This window comes from Bos indicus x Bos taurus, chromosome 21 (genome assembly GCF_003369695.1).
Source record: "Bos indicus x Bos taurus breed Angus x Brahman F1 hybrid chromosome 21, Bos_hybrid_MaternalHap_v2.0, whole genome shotgun sequence".
Classification (NCBI taxonomy): Eukaryota; Metazoa; Chordata; class Mammalia; order Artiodactyla; family Bovidae; genus Bos; species Bos indicus x Bos taurus.
Window position 1 is genome coordinate 4,502,339 of NC_040096.1, and position 19,072 is coordinate 4,521,410.

General features: G+C 40.8%; 1 protein-coding gene and 1 pseudogene across 1 annotated transcript in view; one reads left to right on the forward strand and one right to left on the reverse strand.

Moving 5' to 3' along the window:
• Positions 1 to 19,072, forward strand: part of GABRG3 (gamma-aminobutyric acid type A receptor gamma3 subunit) — an 846,789-nt gene that overhangs the window by 77,224 nt on the left and 750,493 nt on the right. The gene's annotated exons all lie outside the window — the stretch shown is intronic.
• Positions 6,013 to 7,149, reverse strand: LOC113879672 (annotated as a pseudogene).

Sequence of the window (19,072 nt, forward strand, 5' to 3'; positions counted from 1 at the left end):
TGAACATCTTTTCATGTACCTCTTGGCCATCTGTATGTCTTCTTTGGAGAAATGTCTGTTTAGATCTTCTGCCCATTTTTTGAGTGGGTTGTTTGTTTTGATGCTGTAAGTGTCATGAGCTGTTTGTAAATTTTGGAGACTGATCCTTTATTAGTAACATCATTCACAAATATTTTCTCCCAATTTGTGGGTTGTCTTTTGGTTTTGTTTATTGTTTCCTTTGCTGTGCAAATCTTTTGAGTTTAAGTAGGTCCCATTTAAAATTTTTGTTTGTATTTCCATTATTCTGGGAGATGGATCAAAAAAAATATGTTGCTGTGGTTTATGTCACAGAGCGTTCTGCCTGTGTTCTCCTCTAGCAGTTGTATGGAGTCTAGTCTCACATTTAGGTCTTTAATCCATTGGAGCTTATTTTTGTGTATGGAGTTAAAGAATGATCTATTTTCACTTTTTTACATGTGGCTTTCCAGTTTCCCCAGCACCATTTGTTGAAGAGACTGTCTTTTCACCATTGTGTAGTCTTGCCTCCTTTGTCATAGGTTAATGGACCATTAGTGCATGGTATTATTTTAGGGTTTTCTATCCTATTCCATTGAAATGTTTCCATTTTTGTACCAGAACCGTATTGTCCACCCGCATCTTGTCCACGCGTTGTTTACTGTGTGTAAATTTCCAGGTGATGTTATGTGCAGTTGTGCAGTCATTGGCTATGTCTGACCTCATTAAAACTAGGGATGAATATAAATGACAGTTTTTAAATTTTAGTTCATTTTTTCAAGGACCAAAAGACCTGCCTTTCAGTGTTTCTCAGGAAAGAATCTGAGAATACTCAGCTTATACTTCTGTCTTCCTGGGGGTAAATAAACAGGAAAAAGAAAATATGGGGTCAAGTACATGTGTGATTTCCCTGAATAAAATTTTAGTATATTTTCACATACTTATAAGCAAAAAGGCTCCAGAAGTAACTGTTTATAGTGTAGAAGTCCTTTCCTGTACAGAGTGCTTGGCTCTTAGGAAGGTGCTGGAATGTTGGAATTCACTAGTGTCAGGGTCCCCTCACAGGCACCGTGGGCCAGAGCGGGCCTCCCTGACCAGAGTGTGCAGATTCTAGGAGCAGGCCCTTGCTCTGCAGGCCAGTGACCTAATGCTGGGCTCGTCCTGTGCTTCCCTGCTGCACAGTGGCTCCTGGATTCAGGGGATGCATGATGCTGAAGGGGGATTGCATAATGCCAGCTTAAGAAGCCTTCCTTTCATTGCAGAGTTCTGTGGATGGAAATAATCCTTCCAAAATTCATAGCAAAATTGTTTCTTTTCATTGCCCGGTATTAAAAGTGCTCATCTTTTCTCTGATGATAGAAAGGTTCCATGTGGGGCTGAAATTCTATTTATGGGTCACTCACTTAAAAAAAATCCCCTATGTCATCCACACAGTGGAGATGGACCACTAACAAAGAGGGGAAATGAATAAAAGAAGATTCACCCTACACAGATCGTGAAAGGTAAACTGTGACTGCAAACTGTGCCTTTCCCTGATTCAGTAGTCAGTCTCTCAGGGTTTCCTGTTCCGGAATTGTATTTACTTGTATTAGTTCCGTAATGCTTTATTCAGACACTGCTTTATGTGTAACGCTAAAACAGAATGCCTCCAAAGATACATAGTTGTAAAACTGTTTTAGGAACAGTTGCTTGTATTTGCATATCTAGGGATTTTCATGAACTCCTGCCACCTTGAGATCTACTTTGTGCCCGGAATCAGTCTTTGCTGCTGGAATTGATAGACTTTTCTTTGTGAAAATCATAGGCTGCAGAGGAGGCTAAAAATAAGTGACAGGGCTCTGCTAACGGCCAGCACCCCCTTGGAAGGCCCACTGCAGGTGGGTTAGATTTCTCTGATGAGGGCTTTTCTGCCTGAGGTGAAGCTGCTATGCGGGGCTCGGACAGGTGGACAGGTGGGAAGTCGGCAGGAAAAAGCAGGATGGCAGATACGTGACGTGACTGGGGACCAACTGACTTGATGTTTGAAGCCATGGGGTGCGTGGGCTAGGAAACTGTGGGGACTGAGACTCGGAGGCCGTGCGTGCTGAGAGCTTCAGCCTTCCCTCAGCTTTCCCTCAGCTCTGCCCTGGACAGACTCTGCGCTGGGGAGCGTGTGGACACTCCCGTTTGAGTAAGTGCAGGTCTGACTTCACGAGAGATTAGCTCAAATCCAGATTCGTGAACAAGCCATCCTGATGCCCAGGGGGTCAGAGCAAAGACAGATTCACTTTCCTGAAGGAGGGAATGTGCAAAACCCCTGAGGGAGGTTTCAGAGGCCTCGGGAGGCAAGGGCTTCCTTTTTTTAAATTTAGATTTTTAGTTGTGAAAAGACATTTTTAGGTTCACATCAAAGTTGAGAGGAAGGTGCAGAGATTCCCTATATTCTCCCTGCCTCCATTCATGCATGGCCTCCCCAACTGTGAAAACATTTGTTACAATCAGTAAACCCACATTGATACGTCATCATCACCCAGAGCCCACGGTTTACATTAGGAGTCCCTCCTGATGTTGTACATCTGTGAGTTTGGACAAATCTGTAACAACATGTTGCAACCATCACAGTATCATGCAGAGTAATTCCACTGCCCTAAACATTCTCTCTGCATCTGCTTCCTGAAGGTTGAGTACTTCCAGCCTTTGTTTTCCTAGCTCTATGCTTAGAAGTCAGAATGACAGAGGGCTTCTTCTCACATTGCCACGTACATCACATTTACCCACTGTATCTATGAAAGCAAATGATACAGTTTCAAAAGTATTGTAAAAAGTATTGTAAAGTGCTTTAATGTGGACCTCATGAAAAAGAAAAGCAATTTAAAAGTAGTGAACTGACTGTTGAAGTGGGAATTGGGGATTGAGTCAGCAATAATAATAGAAAAAAGAATATGAGAGAGACCAAAACAAATTAAAAAACACATTGTGGGAGAACGGCACAATTTAGAGATGTGTACAGGATTTAACGATGGACATTTTTATTACAGTTTTGACCATAGCTAAAGCCTGATAAATTTATGACTTCCTCTAACTATTCATTTAACACTCAAGGAAAGAGAGAAAACGATTTCTTCCTCTTCTTCTTCTTTTCCTTCCCGCTTTTCTGCTTCTTTTATTGATATTATTCATATTGAAGTTCCAGTCTCAGACATTCTCCTCCCTGCTAAATAAAATGAAGTTGCATTCAGTCACTTCCTTAACAGAGTGTTTTCCATTGTCTTGTCTCTCCTGAAGTTGTTTATGCTTTTTCTAGTTACAGAGATTAGAAGCGATTCAGATGGGTTGAAGAGAACCTTTTTCTATTTTTCTGTAAGCTTCAATCACATCCTCTGTCTTTGTCTTTGTGGCAATTTTAGCATATCTAAATGTGCACAGTTCCTCATAGAATTACCCATGATTTGTTTCAAATAAATCATTTCAAAATTTGTTTCAATTGTTTCCTTGTATGGAAGCTGCATATAAGGGAGCTTGAGAGTTTATTTTTGAGAATATTTACCATAAGACACCTTACTGGAATGGAACAAAGAAAACTGCTGTTTTGATGCCTCCTCCGTGCTATCAGCCTGTCTTGTGTGATCTTCTGTGAGGTCACGGTAGAGAAGATACTGCCTTTCACACTTATTTGTGAGGAGGAGCTGGAGCTGACCGGATGGAGACCCTGGAGCAGTGTTTCTGACTCCAGCCCACTCTGTCTGTGGTCATCAGAACATACAGCAGCGACACCTACAGAGCTACAGCTCGGGCTTGAAACTTGAGATGGAAAGGGCTCAAGGGTGAGTCTGATGCTGGGATGATTTTCCTTTTATTAAAAATACTAATAGACTTTGTTTTTAGAGCAGTTTAAAATTCTTCCCAGCTCATTGAGATATAGTTTATGTATAATATTACATAAATTTAAGGTGATTGTGTATATATATGTATTGTAGAATAATTGAAACAGTAACATTAGTTCATACTTTCATTGCCGCACATGATCATTTTTTTGGTGTGGGTGATAAAAGTTTTAAGATCTACTCATTTAGAAACTATTAAGTGTATAATAACCATATTGTTAACTGTAGTCACTGTGCTATATATTCTATCCCTGGGACTCACTTATCTTAATTCTGGAAATTTATACACTTCAACCAACATTTACCCATAAGTACCCCCTGCCATCCCTGGAAACAATGGATCTGCTCTGTTTTTATGATTTCTGGTTTAAAAGATTCTACATATAAGATCATAGAGTATTTGTCTTACTCTGACTTATTTCATGTGGCATAATTTTAAATGAGATGGCTGGATGGCATCACTGACTGGATGGACATGGGTTTGGGTGGACTCCAGGAGTTGGTGATGGATAGGGAGGTCTGGTGTGCTGTGGTTCATGGGGTCGCAAAGAGTCGGACATGGCGGAGTGACTGAACAGAACTGAACTGAATTTTTTTTTTTTTAATTCTGAGACAGTTTATTTAAAACCAAGAAATCGAGTAAGACTATTTTTAGAAAGAATATTGGTAAACATAAAAGGCCTAGGGCTCTCCAACACTGAGGCCTGAAACAAACTAGTAAATAGTAGCTAGCAACCTGGGAGGAAGACTTTGAGGTCCAATTCCAGAATACAGTTAAGAAACACAGGAGAAAAGCAACTGTCAATTATCACTGTTACAGAAGTAAAATGAAAGCTAAGGATGAACCACTGGCTTAGCAATGACATCTGTTAATTCTAACAGCAACAGCTTCCTTAACAGTGGAGTGTAAAAAAAAGTGTGAAAGAGAAAAAAGCCCAACTGCGATAGATTCAAGCAAAAGTAAAATTACGTGCAAGAAATATGGCTAACTCTTTCGAGTTTTGCTATAAGCTTGAATAGGGGTGTATCTGGAAGGGCAGAGGACTTACTTGTATGCTGAGACTGGCAGAGGAATAACGAAAAAGGTGAGAACTGATGGAGCCAAGAACAGAGGGTAGAATCTGATGCTTCTGTGTCTGACTCTGCGCCCCCACGGACTGCAGCACACCAAGCATCTCTGTCCTTCACTGTCTTCCAGAGTTTGCGGATTCATGTCCATTGAGTCAGTGACGGTATCTATCTCATCCGCTGCCACCCCCTTTCTCCTTTTGCCCTCAGTCTTTCCCAGCATGAGGCAGGGTGCAAATAACAGGAAATTCTGAGGTTCTTACTCTCAAGAAGCAAGGCCATCAGCTGAACTGAGAATGAAAAATTAGAGATTTGAGCGGAGAAGGTATAGAACAGAATGGGTGAGTGACTAGGAAACACTGGATGGCAGACGAATGCCCACTTAATAGGAGACCAATAACCTGTTTCTCTACTTGTCTAGCCAACTTCAGCTTGACCATTAACGTTTTCGGGGGTGGGGGGGTGGATTTACCTCTAGAGGACAGAAGACAGCATTTATATTTTTAAAAGACAAACCCGCAAAAACCTAAATGGCAATATGCTCTTTTCTTTCCACTGCGGGATTTAGGACAGTGGTTCACAAAGTATGGTTCCTTGTCACCAGAGTCACCTGAAAATTTGCAAACTGCAGACTTGCAGACTTCATCCTAGATCTACATCAGAAATTCTGGGAGCAAGGCCCTGCAATGTTTTAATAAGCCTTTCAGAGATTTGAGAACCACCTTGGCTTCCGTGGTGGCTCAGATGGAAAAGACTCTGTCTCCAGTGCAGGAGACCTGGGCTCAGTCCCTGGGTTGGGATTATCCCTAAAGGCTATGGCAACCTATTCCAGTATTCTTGCCAAAGAGTCAGATACGACTGAGTGACTTTTGCGTTCAAAACTTCAACCATGTAAAGAAAGGGTTTCCTTTTATTCACCATCTATAATACTTTCAGACCATTCCTGCTTAAAATAGATCTTAGCCTTTCTTGGCTACTTAGTAACTAAATAAAATACACAAAAAAGGTAAGAAAATTTCACCACAAATCAGAACATCTTAAAAAAGCTGTCAGGTTATTTAAAAAGAATGATCAGGGAAAAAAATACCACAAATAAGATCTTTTATTTGTCACCATTAAGAGTCTGCATTTTAAACCGATTCTTGGACTGGTGGCTCATATCCATCAGCTCGTTCAACTTTAGCACCTGTCTCATCCCCGGTAGCTTTTCCAGAACTACTACCTTCACCATGTAGCTCCATGAGTTTTCCCAATTCAAATTTGGGCTTCTTCAGCATTTTTACTTTTCTAACAAAGACATCATGGAGCGGATAAATAGATTGGCAAGCCTTTTCTATGTCTTTTCCAATGCTATCTGGAATCAATTTATTGACCACCTCTTTAAAGTCATTTGTCTGCACCTCTCAGGTCATGATTTCCATCATCTTCTTGCGGATCTGGTGCACCTGCTGGTGCTGGGCATAAGAAGTCTTCTGAATCTGATTGTTGCGCTTTTTAGTAAAACCCACACTGAACAGACGAAGCAAGTAACCATCGGTAGTCTTGACATCAATGTGAGCTTCAGTCATGGTCTGCCATCTTTTGACCATGGAGCACATTTTGTCACGGCTAAGATCCATACCCAGAGAAGGCAATGGCACCCCACTCCAGTGCTCTTGCCTGGAAAACGCCATGGATGGAGGAGCCTGGAAGGCTGCAGTCCATGGGGTCGCTGAGGGACGGACACGACTGAGCGACTTCACTTTCACTTTTCACTTTCATGCATTGGAGAAGGAAATGGCAACCCACTCCAGTGTTCTTGCCTGGAGAATCCCAGGGACGGGGGAGCCTGGTGGGCTGCTGTCTGTGGGGTCACACAGAGTCGGACACGACTGAAGTGACTTAGCAGCAGCAGATCCATACCATGAAAATTAGTCAGGCAGTTTTTGCCCTGAACATCCTCAGTAATTAGCTTGAATTTTCTAAATGCTACTTCATCATTCTGCAGATCAGCAAGACTCATTTCAAAAACACGACCTTTGAGGCCATCAGATGTGATTTTGGTTCCTTGAGTTCTCGTGACCAATGTTTTCCCACTATTCCTTATATTGAACATAGCTGGTGCTCTCACATCATACCGATCTTTTTTAGAAAATGGGTCAACCACTTTCTTCTTGGTTCCCTTTTTGCCTCCTTTCGTAAGGCGCTTGTTCTTGCTGACCACCATGGTGCCGCTCAGAGAGCCAAAAGGGGTAAATTTTAAATTTACAAAAAACCGAGTGGGAATCACAGAGAGTTCTCATATACTTCTACATGCACATACACAAACACACATGTTCCTCATATTATTATCTTGCCATTACTGTGGTGCATTTTGTTGTGAGTGATGAATGGATATTGACACATTATTATTATGTGAAGCTCATAGTTTACATGAGGGTTCACTTTGGTGGTGTTCCTTCTTTGGATTTTCACAAATGTATGATGACATGTATAATGTACTCACCATAACTGTATTGTATAGAGTATTTTCACTGCCCTGAATATCCTCTGTTCATCACTACCCTCCATTTCTTTAAATATTGCTTCAGTAACCTTCTATTTCTCTCTTTTCATGTTCTAGGGCTCCAGTCCTGTGACCATTAAGGATTTCTCCCAAGTCCCATTTGTCCCTTATGCTTATGGTTTTATTTCCATCCCTTTGATCTCCATGTTTCAATCAGTGGACATATTTCAATCTACCTTCAGTTCACTTGAGTCGCTCAGTCACGTCCAACTCTTTGTAACCTCATGGACTTCAGCACGGCAGCCTTCCCTGTCCTTCACCAACTCCTGGAGCTTACTCAAACTTATGTTAATTGAGTCGGTGATGCCAAACAACCATCTCATCCTCTGTCGTCCCCTTCTCCTGGTGCCTTCAGTTTTTCCCAGCATTAAAGTCTTTTCAAATGAGTCAGTTCTTCACATCAGGTGTCCAAGCTATTGGAGTTTCAGCTTCAGCATCAGTCCTTCCAATGAATATTCAGGACAGATTTCCTTTAGGATGGACTGGTTGGATCTCCTTGCTGTCCAAGGGACTCTCAAGAGTCTTTTCCAACACCACAGTTCAAAAGCATCAGTTCTTTGGTGCTCAGCTGTCTTTGTAGTCCAACTCCCATATCCATACACAAATATTGGAAAAACCATAGCTTTGACTTGATGGACGTTTGTTGGCAAAGTAATGTCTCTGCTTTTTAATATGTTGTCTAGGTTGCTCATAGCTTTTCTTCCAAGGAGCAAGTGTCTTTTAATTTTATGGCTTCTGTCATCATCTGCAGTGATTTTGGAGCCTCCCAAAATAAGGTCTCTGTTTCCATTGTTTCCCCATCTATTTGCCATGAAGTGATGGGACCAGATGCCATGATCTTAGTTTTCTGAATGTTGCGTTTTAAGCCAGCTTTTTCACTCTCCTCTTTCACTTTCATCAAGAGGCTATTTAGTTCTTCTTTGCTTCCTGCCATAAAGGTAGTGTCATCTGCATATCTGAAGTTATTGGTATTTCTCCCAGCAATCTTAATTCCAGCTTGTGGTTCATCCAGCCTGGCACTTCCCATGATGTACTCTGCATATAAGTTAAATAAGCAAGGTGACAATATACAGCCTTGACATACTCCTTTCCCAATTTGGAACCAGTCTGTTGTTCCATATCCAGTTCTAACTGTTGCTTCTTGACCTGCATACAGATTTCTCAGGAGGCAGGTAAGGTGGTCTGGTATTCCCATCTCTTTAAGAATTTTCCACAGTTTATTGTGATCCACACAGTCAAAGGCTTTCGTGTAGTCAATAAAGCAGGAGTAGATGTTTTTCTGGAACTCACTTGCTTTTTCGATGACCCAACAGATGTTGGCAATTTGATCTCTGGTTCTAATTTGGCCAGACATCAAAAGGAACCAGAAGAACCAGAAGAGATCAATCTACCTTGCAGCATTGTAAGTCACTCCTCATGTGTCCCTTATCTGTTCAAGCCATCTATTGAGTTTTTTATTTCTTGAAATTTTATTTTATAAATTAATATAGAGTGATTTAACTTTTTCAGTATATAGTTTCATGACTTTTAAAATCTGTATAAATTTATGTACCTACAACAGTCAAGATAGAGACTGTTGTAAGTCTCTGTCCCAAAAGCTCCCTCACACTTTCTGTTAACAGTTGCAACTGACCCTCACCTAAATACTTGGCAACCACTGATTTGTTTTCTCACACTTCAGTCTTGTTTTTGAGAATTCTATGTAAATGGAATCACATAATTAGTGATATTGGTTCCTTTGAAACTGGTTCCTTTCACTCAGTGGATTTAAGATTCATCCTCTTTTAATGCTTTTAGCAGTATTTTTTTATATTATTGCTGAGATACTGAGTAGTTATGTAGTTATATTAGTCAGGGTTCCAGAGAAATAAAATCAATAGGATATATACGTATATATATATATATGCACACATATATAATCATATCACATCATATTATAATCCCTGAAGGGAAAGGCAACATGTTTTACTGAGTCCACCAACTCAAATGCTAATATTTCATCTGAAAACGCTTTCACGGATTCACCTAAGAATAATGTTTAGGTAAAAATCTGGGTATCCCATGATATAGTCAGGTTGACACATAAAATTGACCACCAAAGTATTTTTCGTTTCTAAAATTTTAGTTTGACAGTTTCTCGTAGATGTGTGGTCTCTGATGGATTTCTCCATCTTACAGTCCTTTTTTGGGACAGACTAATTATTAAATTCACAGCTGATGGCTGCAGTATCTGGCCTTCTAAGGTGCCATTTCTGTTGTCTCTTTGGTTGCTTGGCCCCGTGTTTTTGTGTCTCCTTGATTATGTACAAAAGTTGTAGAGACTTCAGTCAGCATTCCCTCTGTGTCTGGAGGTCACTACTGTTGTGGGGGCTATTTTGCTGTCCAGCTGAGGCTCAGCTGGGCTCTGGTTCCAGTCTACCCTGTCCCCAGTCTTAGGGATAGCTCTGCAGGAGTCCCAACTGACGGCTTGGGTTGCTTCCCAAGGCAGCTTCAAAGTGCTCCAAAATTCTAATTTTTATATTTCTGACAGCATGAAATGGCTGGAAATTCTGCTCTTCTTTTTAAGCCATCTCTTACCGTGCAGCTTAGTCTGTGAGTGTGTTGAGGGAAACCCCCGGCCTTTGGGCCCATTTCTTTGCCATCCCCCCTCTCTGAAGGCTTGCCCCTCCCGGCTGGGCTGCTTGGCTGCCCCAGACTTGGCTTCTGCTCCAGCTCTGCCAGGTCCCGTGCTCCTCGCTGCCACTCCACCGGTTCCTGCTGCCCACAGGAGGCAGGTTCTAGGGAGAGGGGCTAAGTCCTGGCCCTGCTGCCCCTGCCGTCTTGGTGTTGGACCTCTTCAAATCAGTTTTTAAATGTTTATTTTATCCAGCTTTTCTGTTTTTGCTTTGTGAGAGTATTGGTCTAGAATGAGCTTTCCCATCATAGCCACACACCTTTGATTTAAAATTTTCTTTAGATGGAATAAGGTTTGATTTCTAATAGTTGAAAAGGAAATAATTTGGAGCCATGAGTTAAGCCCAGAGGAAATTTTCATTTTCATCAAGAACTTCATTGAACAACATGTCCACCATTTTGTTCCACTACCTTCTGCCATTTTCAGGCAACTTCATGATTCCATCTTCCCAAAACTTTTAATCTTTTTGAGCAAACAACTGTTCCATGTACTTTTTACAGTCTTCCAGAGGATTGAAATTTTTTTCATTAAGATAATTTGTAAAGACCGAAATAAATGGAAGTCTAAGATGTGATGTCTGGTAAATATGGTGAGTGACTCAGAACTTCCCAGCCAAGCTGTAACAGTTGTTGTCAGGTCAGCAGAGAAACATGCAGTCTTGCGTTATTCCTATGAACGTCTGTGTTTTCTGTTGACTAATTCTGGACGTTTTTCATCAAGTACTGCTTAGAGTTGGTCTGATTGGGTGCAGTACTTGTTGGAATGAAGCATTTGATTTTCCAGAAGGAGCTCATAATAGAGGACTCTCTTCCAGTCTTACCGTATTCCTTCTTTGGATGACGACTGGCCTTCGGTGTAGTTGGTGGTAGTTCATTTCGCTTGCCCCCAATCTCTTCCATTCCACATTATTGTACAGTATCCTCTTTTCATTGCCTGTCCCAATTTGTTTTAAAAGCAGAACATTTTTCTTACACTTAAGTACAGAGTTGCATGTAGAAATACAATCAAGAAGATTTTTTTCACTTAACATATGTAGAACCCAAACATCAAAGCAATTAACAGACTCAAACACGTACAAATGATTTTCAACAGTTGATTTGGATATTCTGAGTTGTGTCAGCTATCTGCTGCATGGTATAATGTTGATTGTTCTCAATTAATATCTAGATTTGATCACTGTCAACTTAAACGGGTCTACCAGGCTGTGGAGCATTGTCCAACAAGAAATCTCCAGCACGAAACTTTGCAAACCACTTCTGACCCATTCAGTCAGTCAACAGCACCTTTTCTGTATGCTGCACAAATCTATTTTTTGCATTTCAGTTGCATTTTTCCCTTTCTTGAAATAATAAAGCATAATATACCAAAATGTTTCTTTTTTCTTCCCTGTTCAGTATTAAAATGGCTATACAAAAATTCACTAATTTTGATAAGTTTTTTTAAGTGCATGCTGATATGACAGCTGTCATGATAGTCTAACAAAATTGTTTCAAATGAAGTTAAAGACAGCTAAGCACTATAGAGCCATCTTATGGGAAAACCAAGCAAACTTTTTGGCTAACCCCATGTTTATAAAGTGTGTGATTTTGAGATTTGGTTCATCACTAGATGTAAAGCCCTTTTCCAGTGTAACAGCAGTAGAAATAATAGTGTGTATCTTAAAATATACACATTATTAAATAAACCAATAGAATATGTTGAAAGAGCCACACAGTATAAGTGGAAAAGATTTCTGAAACTTAAAAAAAGTTCCCAAGAATGAGAAAGAAGGTGGTATTTAAAGGCTTTAAAAACTAGTAAAGGCTTTTTAAACCAGAGATCTAGTGAACCCGTCTGTAGCAGGTTCCCATTTTACTGTGAGCCCTTGAAGGCCAACACCTACAGCTCTTTTTGGCCCCCTGGGACTCAGTTGAAAGGCCCTTATGAGTGTCTGTCAAATGAATGAATGAATAAAAATCATCTTCCCTTCTGCCTGTCTACATATGTACCCACTGTGCATCCTTGAGTGTTAATGTGCACATCCTGCATACCCATACGCTTCCCACATCTTAGGTTACATTTTCATTAATGAATAGGTCTTGCTCTAATTGTATTAGTTAACACCTGCCTTGCTCTAATTGTATTAGTTAACAGTTTTTCAGTGCTTCCAGTGCTGCAAGAGTTTAATCCTGACAATAAACTTACGGAGGCTATTGATATCTTCAGCCAAGTTTATGGCTAATAGAGCTTAAGGTGTAGGACCCTTACGTCCTGTCTCAAAGACTGCATCTGGAAAGATAATAGAACAGACACCCATACTTTAAAGGAAATCAGTGGGAGCTATGCTAATAGGCATGTGCACGCGAGAGAGTGTGTGTGTGTGCTCAGTCATGTACGAATCTTTGGAACCCCATGGACTGAAGCCCACCAGGCTCCTCTGTCCAGGAAATTTTCCAGGCAAGAATACTGAAGTGGGTTGCTGTTTTCTAATCCAGGGAATCTTCCTGACACAGGGATCAAACCTGGCTGTCTTGTATCTCCTGCTTTGGCAGGTGGATTCTTGACCACGGGCCGCTTGGGAAGCCCATGTTAATGGGCTTGTCAGTGTAAAACTAGTGCATTTTAAACAGACTGTTTTTCCTCTTTTGTTTATCCTCCCGTGTCTTGGAACTTTTCACTACTTTATACAGAATGTCTTAAAATGCCTTGTTGCATGGAGCAGTCATGCCCCTTTGTGAGTGAATGTGAACTTTTCAGCAATTCAAGCACACTGCAACAGCTCTCGTAACTTCAAAATTTCTGTTCTTTGTCAATTGCGATCTTGCACACCAACTCCGTCAGATGTGTGGGTAGCTTATTTTTCTTTTCCTCTTGAACTTTTTTCATTCTGCTGGTTATTTCTCAATTGATATTCCTCATTCCCCATAGTATGGGCTATATCATGAACCACTGAAAAGAGCACCATCTTTAAGTTTAATGTAAAAACTTTTCTGAAAGGGAGGGCTCCTCAGCCCTGCCAACTCAGAGTCATATGTTGAAGTCTTTCCCCCCATACATTAGAATGTGAACTTATTTGGAAATAGAGTCAATTTAATTAATTAAATTAAGTTTAATTAATTAAGATGAGGTCATACTGGAGAGGGTGGTCCTAAACTGATATGACTGGTGTCTTTATGAAAAGGGGAAGTTTGGAGACAGACATGTGCATGAGAACACCATGTGGAGATGAAGGCAGAGTTCTACAAGCCAAGGAATACCAAAGATGGGCAACAAACCAGCAGCAGCTGGGAGAGAGGCCAGGATTAGATTCTCCCTTATGGCTCAGATGGAGCCAACTCTGCTGACATCTTGATGTTGGACGTCAGCTTCCAGGTTCTAAGATAATAATTTCTGTTGTTCGAACCACTGAGTTTTAGGTGCTTTATTATGATAGCCCTAGCAACCAAACACAGGGCCTGTCCCCTTATTTTGCAGTTCAAGCCATTTTTGGGTCACTTTTCACGTGGCGCTGACCTGATGCTGGATGTAACTCACCCAGGGCCCTCGCCCTTTCCTGGGACTCAGTGGCCGAGCAGGCTCTGCATGCAGGTTAGGGGGACACTCCCTCTTTGTCTGGCTGCTCTGCTGGTTAGGTTCTGTTTCATACTGTTCCTCTAGTCTCAGAACAGCCTGGCAACTGAGGGATTCCTGTTCTGCTTGGAAGCGAGAACGTGAAACGCATCCACACAAAGAGAATGAGTGGAAGCAGAGCTTGAATCTGAGGCTGATCTGGGGCTGTGAATGCCACTTCTTGAATTTCCTGCACTGTTGACTTGTTCTGGAAGGGCCATGCTGGGTCCGTAACCAGGCTGACAGCTGTTTTCAGTTCCCAGTCGGTGAGGCTTCCTCAGTGGTTGTGAGGGCTGTTGAGGAGGAACAGTGAACAGGACCCAGGGCTGGGAAGACCTAATGCAGAAGAGAAAGGAGTGCTCCCTTCCAGGGAGATACCCGCTGGGTCAGGTCCTTCTGACCACTGTACCCCATGTCATGACTAGGGATTGTGAGTCCCAAAGTCAAGATGAGCCCCACATGTGTGAAAAGATGCTGCTGCTGCTGCTGCTAAATCACTTCAGTTGTGTCCGACTCTGTGTGACCCCATAGATGGCAGCCCACCAGGCTCCCCTGTCCCCGGGATTCTCCAGGCAAGAACACTGGAGTGGGTTGCCATTTCCTTCTCCAACGCATGAAAGTGAAAAGTGAAAGTGAAGTCACTCAGTCGTGTCCGACTCTTCATGACCCCATGGACTGAAGCCTACCAGGCCCCTCTGTCCATGGGATTTTCCAGGCAAGAGTACTGGAGTGGGTTGCCATTGTTTTCTCCTGAAAAGATGCTAATCATTGTTAATTACTAGAGACATTTAAATCAAAACTGCAATGACCTTACACCAGTCAGAATGGCCATCATTAAAACATCTAAAAATAACAAATGCTAGAGAGGGTGTGGAGAAAAGGGAACCCTCCTTCACTGTTGGTAGGAGTGTAAATTGGTTATAGCCACTGTGGAGAGCAGTATGGAAGTTACTTAAAAAACTAAAACTGGAGTTACCATATGATCCAGCATCCTCACTCTTGGGTATATATCCAGACAGAACTCTAATTTGAAAAGATACACGCACCCCTGTGTTCATAGCAGCACTGTTTCCAGTAGTCAAGACATGGAAGTAAATGTTCATCAAGAGATGAATAGTTAAAGAAGATGTGTATATATACAATGTAATACTACTCAGTCATAAAAAATGAAACAGGCCATTTGCAACACATGGATGGACCTAAGGATTATCATACTGAATGAAGTGAAGTCAGAAAGACAAAAATACCATATGACACCACTTAACATGTGGAATCTAGGATATGACACAGATGAACTTATCTACAGAAACAGACTCATGAAGAAAAGACTTGTGGTTGTTAATGGGGAAGGGGGACATTAGATTGGGAGTTTGGGATTAGCAGTTGCAAGCTATTGTATGTAGAATGGAACAACATGGTTCTACTGTGTAGCACAGGAAACTATTCAATGGAGAAAGAATATGAAAAAGAATATATACATGTGTATATGAATCACTTTGCTGTGGAGCAGGAATTAACAACATGCTGTAAATCAAATGTACGTCAATGAAACAAATTCTTAAAAAGAGGAGTGTCACATATTATGGCACCCCCATAACCGCTGTGACCGGGGCACCTCCTCATGAATGATAACCGCTTGTTTCCAACTCTGTATCTCCGAGAATTGTAAGTCGGAGGGCACAGATCAGTGTTCTCTCATCACCTGACCTAGCACAGATGTATGACCCACAGCAGGCTTCCAGTCAAGGCCTGGGGTGCTGAGGACCAAAGAGGAGGGAACGGGGCAATCTGAGAAGCAGCTTAACGGGACTGATGGGAAGCAGTTGAGGTGGAGGTCTTGGGGGCAGGACCTTTAACACCTTGGTCTCTAGCACACCCTGGTGTCTGAACAGCGCTGGGCACAGACGGTGCATGCCTGTGTTGCCTGGACGTGCGCACCTTTATTATTTGATTCACGTTTGAAAGGCCCATCGTCGTAGGGTACTTTCTCACCTCTGTGCCTATTTTTCCTTTCGGTTTTGTTGAGACATAATTGACAAACAGCCGTGTATAAGTGTGAGGTGTAGAACATAATGATTTGACTTAATGTACACCATGGAATGATGATCACAGTATATTTCATACACATCCATCTTCTCATACATATACAATTAAAGGAAAAAAAAGTTTCCTGTGATGAGAACTCTTAGCATGTAGTCTCAACAACTGTCATATACAACTCACAGCAATGTTAGTTATATTAATCCTGTTGTACATTACATTCCAAATATTTACTTAGCTTATAACAGGAGGTGTGCAATTTTGATCCAGTTCCCTCTTCCCCACCCACCTCATCTCTGGTAACCAGAGATCTGATCTCTTTTCTGAGTTTATTTCTGAAGTGTATTTGACCTACAATACTATGTTAGTTTCTACTATGCACCCTAGTGAGTTGATATTTCTATACATTACCAAATAATCACCACGATAAGTCTAGTTACTGTCATCATATGTAAATATTAAAGTAGTATTGGATGTGTTCCCTACTCTCTACGTTTCATCCCTGTGGTTCGCTTATCTTGTAATTGGAAATTTGTGCTTCTTAATCTCCCTCGCCTATTTCCCTCATCCCCAATCCCCCTGCTCTCCAGTAACAACCTGTTTGATTTCCGTCTATAACTCTGTTTTTTTTTTTTCTGTTTTTTTCTTTTATTTTTTAACTTTACAATATTGTATTGGTTTTGCCATATATCAACATGAATCCACCACAGGTATACACATGTTCCCCATCCTGAACCCTCCTCCCTCCTCCCTCCCCGTATCTTCCCTCTGGGTCATTTGTTTTGTTATGTTTGTTCATTTCTTTCACTTTTTGAACTCCACATATAAGTGAAATCATACTTGTCTTTCTCTCTTTGACTTATTGCATTTATCATAATATCATATAGGTCCATGTTTTGTGGGCTGGTATGTGATCTATCCTGTAGAATGTTCCATGTATGCTTGAAAAGAATGTGTATTTTTCTATTTTGGATGAAATGCTCTATTGATAGCTGTTAAATCTATCTGTATAGTTTAAGGCCAATGTTTCCTTATTGGTTTTTTTTCTCTGGGTGATTTGCCCATTAATGTTCAGTTCAGTTCAGTTCAGTCACTCAATTGTGTCCGACTCTTTGCTACCCCATGAACTGCAGCATGTCAAGCCTCCCTGTCCATCACCAACTCCCGGAATTCACTCAAACTCACGTCCATCGTGTTGGTGATGCCATCCAGCCATCTCATCCCCTGTCGTCCCCTTTTCCTCCTGCCCCCCAATCCCTCCAAGCATCAGGGTCTTTTCCAATGAGTCAACTCTTCGCATGAGGTGGCCAAAGTACTGGAGTTTCAGCTTTAGCATCAGTCCTTCCAAAGAACACCCAGGACTGATTAGTGGAATGTTAAATTCCCCTGCTACTGTGTTACTGTGAATTTATTCCTTTGTGTCTGTTAAGATTTGCTTTTTGTATTTAGGTGTTCCTATGTTGTGTGTGTGTGTGTGTGTGTGTGTATACACAGTTTTTATATCTTGTTGGATCAGTCAGTCCTTTTTTTTATTATGTAATGACTTTCCTTGTGTCTTGTGATGGTCTCTATTTTAAGGTCTATTTGGTCTGATATGTCTGGTTTAAAGTCTATGTGGTCTGATATAGCCAGCCCAGCTTTATTTTCATTTCCGTTTGCATGGAATACTTTTTTCTATCTTTTCATTGTCAGCCTATGTGAGTCTTTACTTCTGAGGTGAGTCTCTTATTGGCAGCATATATATGGGTCTTGTATTTTCCATCAATTCAGCCTGTCTATGATTTTATTTGGAACAGTTAGTCCATTAACATTTCAACTGATTTTTAATAGATATTTGCTTATTGCCATTTTGTGAACTTTTTTCAAGTTGTTTTGTATTTCTTTTTTGATTATTTCTTTTTCTTTTGATCTTTTCCCTGTGATTTGATAGCTATCTTTAGTGTTATGTTTAGATTCCCTTTTCTTTTGTATGTGTAAGTATCTATTATAAATTTTTGGTTTGTGGTTAGCCTGAAGTTTATATATGATGATTATATATATACATTCTCATTTCAACCTGATGATCTCTTACATTCAATTGCATTCTAAGAGCCCTGCGTTTTTACTCATACGTTTAGTGTTTTTGACATCATATTTTTATATCTTTTTGTTTTATGTAACCCTACCTACTTATTATAGATATATATGATTTTACTACGATTGTTTCTTATCCTTCCTAGTAGCTATATAAGTGGTTGATTTACTACCTTTACTGTATATTTGTCTTTACCAATAGATTTTTCCTTCATAAGTTTAATGTTTCTGGTGTTTCCTCTTCTTTTCCACTTAGAGAATTCCTTTTAACTTTTCTTATAAAGTTGGTTTGGTGGCGCTGCACTCTGTTAACTGTTGCTTGTCTGTAAAATTCTTTACCTCTCCTTCAGATATGAATGATAGTTTTACCAGATGAAGTATTTTTGGTTGTAGGTTTTTTCCCCTTTCATTACTTCACACATACTGTGGCACTATCTTCTGGCCTGTAGAATTTCTGCTGGAAGTCAGCCATAGTCTTATGGGAGTTCTCTGTTGCTTCTCCCTTGCTGCTTTTAATTTATTTTCCTAATTTTTTCCATTTTAATTGCTGTGTGTCTTGGTGTGTTCCTCTTTGGGTTAATCCTGTATGAGACTCTGCACTTCCTGGACTTGGGTGACTTTCCTTTCCCAGATTAGGGGAGTTTTCAGCTATTTTGTCTTCAAATATGTTCTCTTCCTCTTTCTCTCTCTTCTCCTTCTTGGTCCTCTATAATGTAATGTTAGTGCAGTTGATGTTGTCCCAGAGGTTTCTTAAATTGTCTTCAGTTTATAAATTTGTTTTTCTTTGTTCAGCATTAGTGATTTCTGCTCCTCTGTCTTCTAGCTAGCCGATCTGTTCCTCTGTATCATCCAAGGTACTCTCGATTTCTTCTGGTGTATTTTATTTCAATTACTGTATTCTTCCACTCTGTTTCTTTTTCTATTTTTCTAACACTTTGTTAAAATGTCTCACTCTGTTTATCCATTCTTCTCCTGAATTCATTGTTGATGTTTATGATTATTACCTTGAAGTCTTTGTCAGGTGGATTGCTTATCTCTACTTCAGTTAGTCCTGGGGTTTCATCTTGTTCCTTTGTTTTGAACATACTCCTTTGTTGCCACATTTTGCCTGAGTCTCCGTGTGCATTAGGCATGTCGGTTACATTTACCAATCTGGTACTCGTGGCCTCATGGAGGAGACGTCCTACGGGGCCCAGCAGCACACTCTCCTCTGGTCTCCAGCGC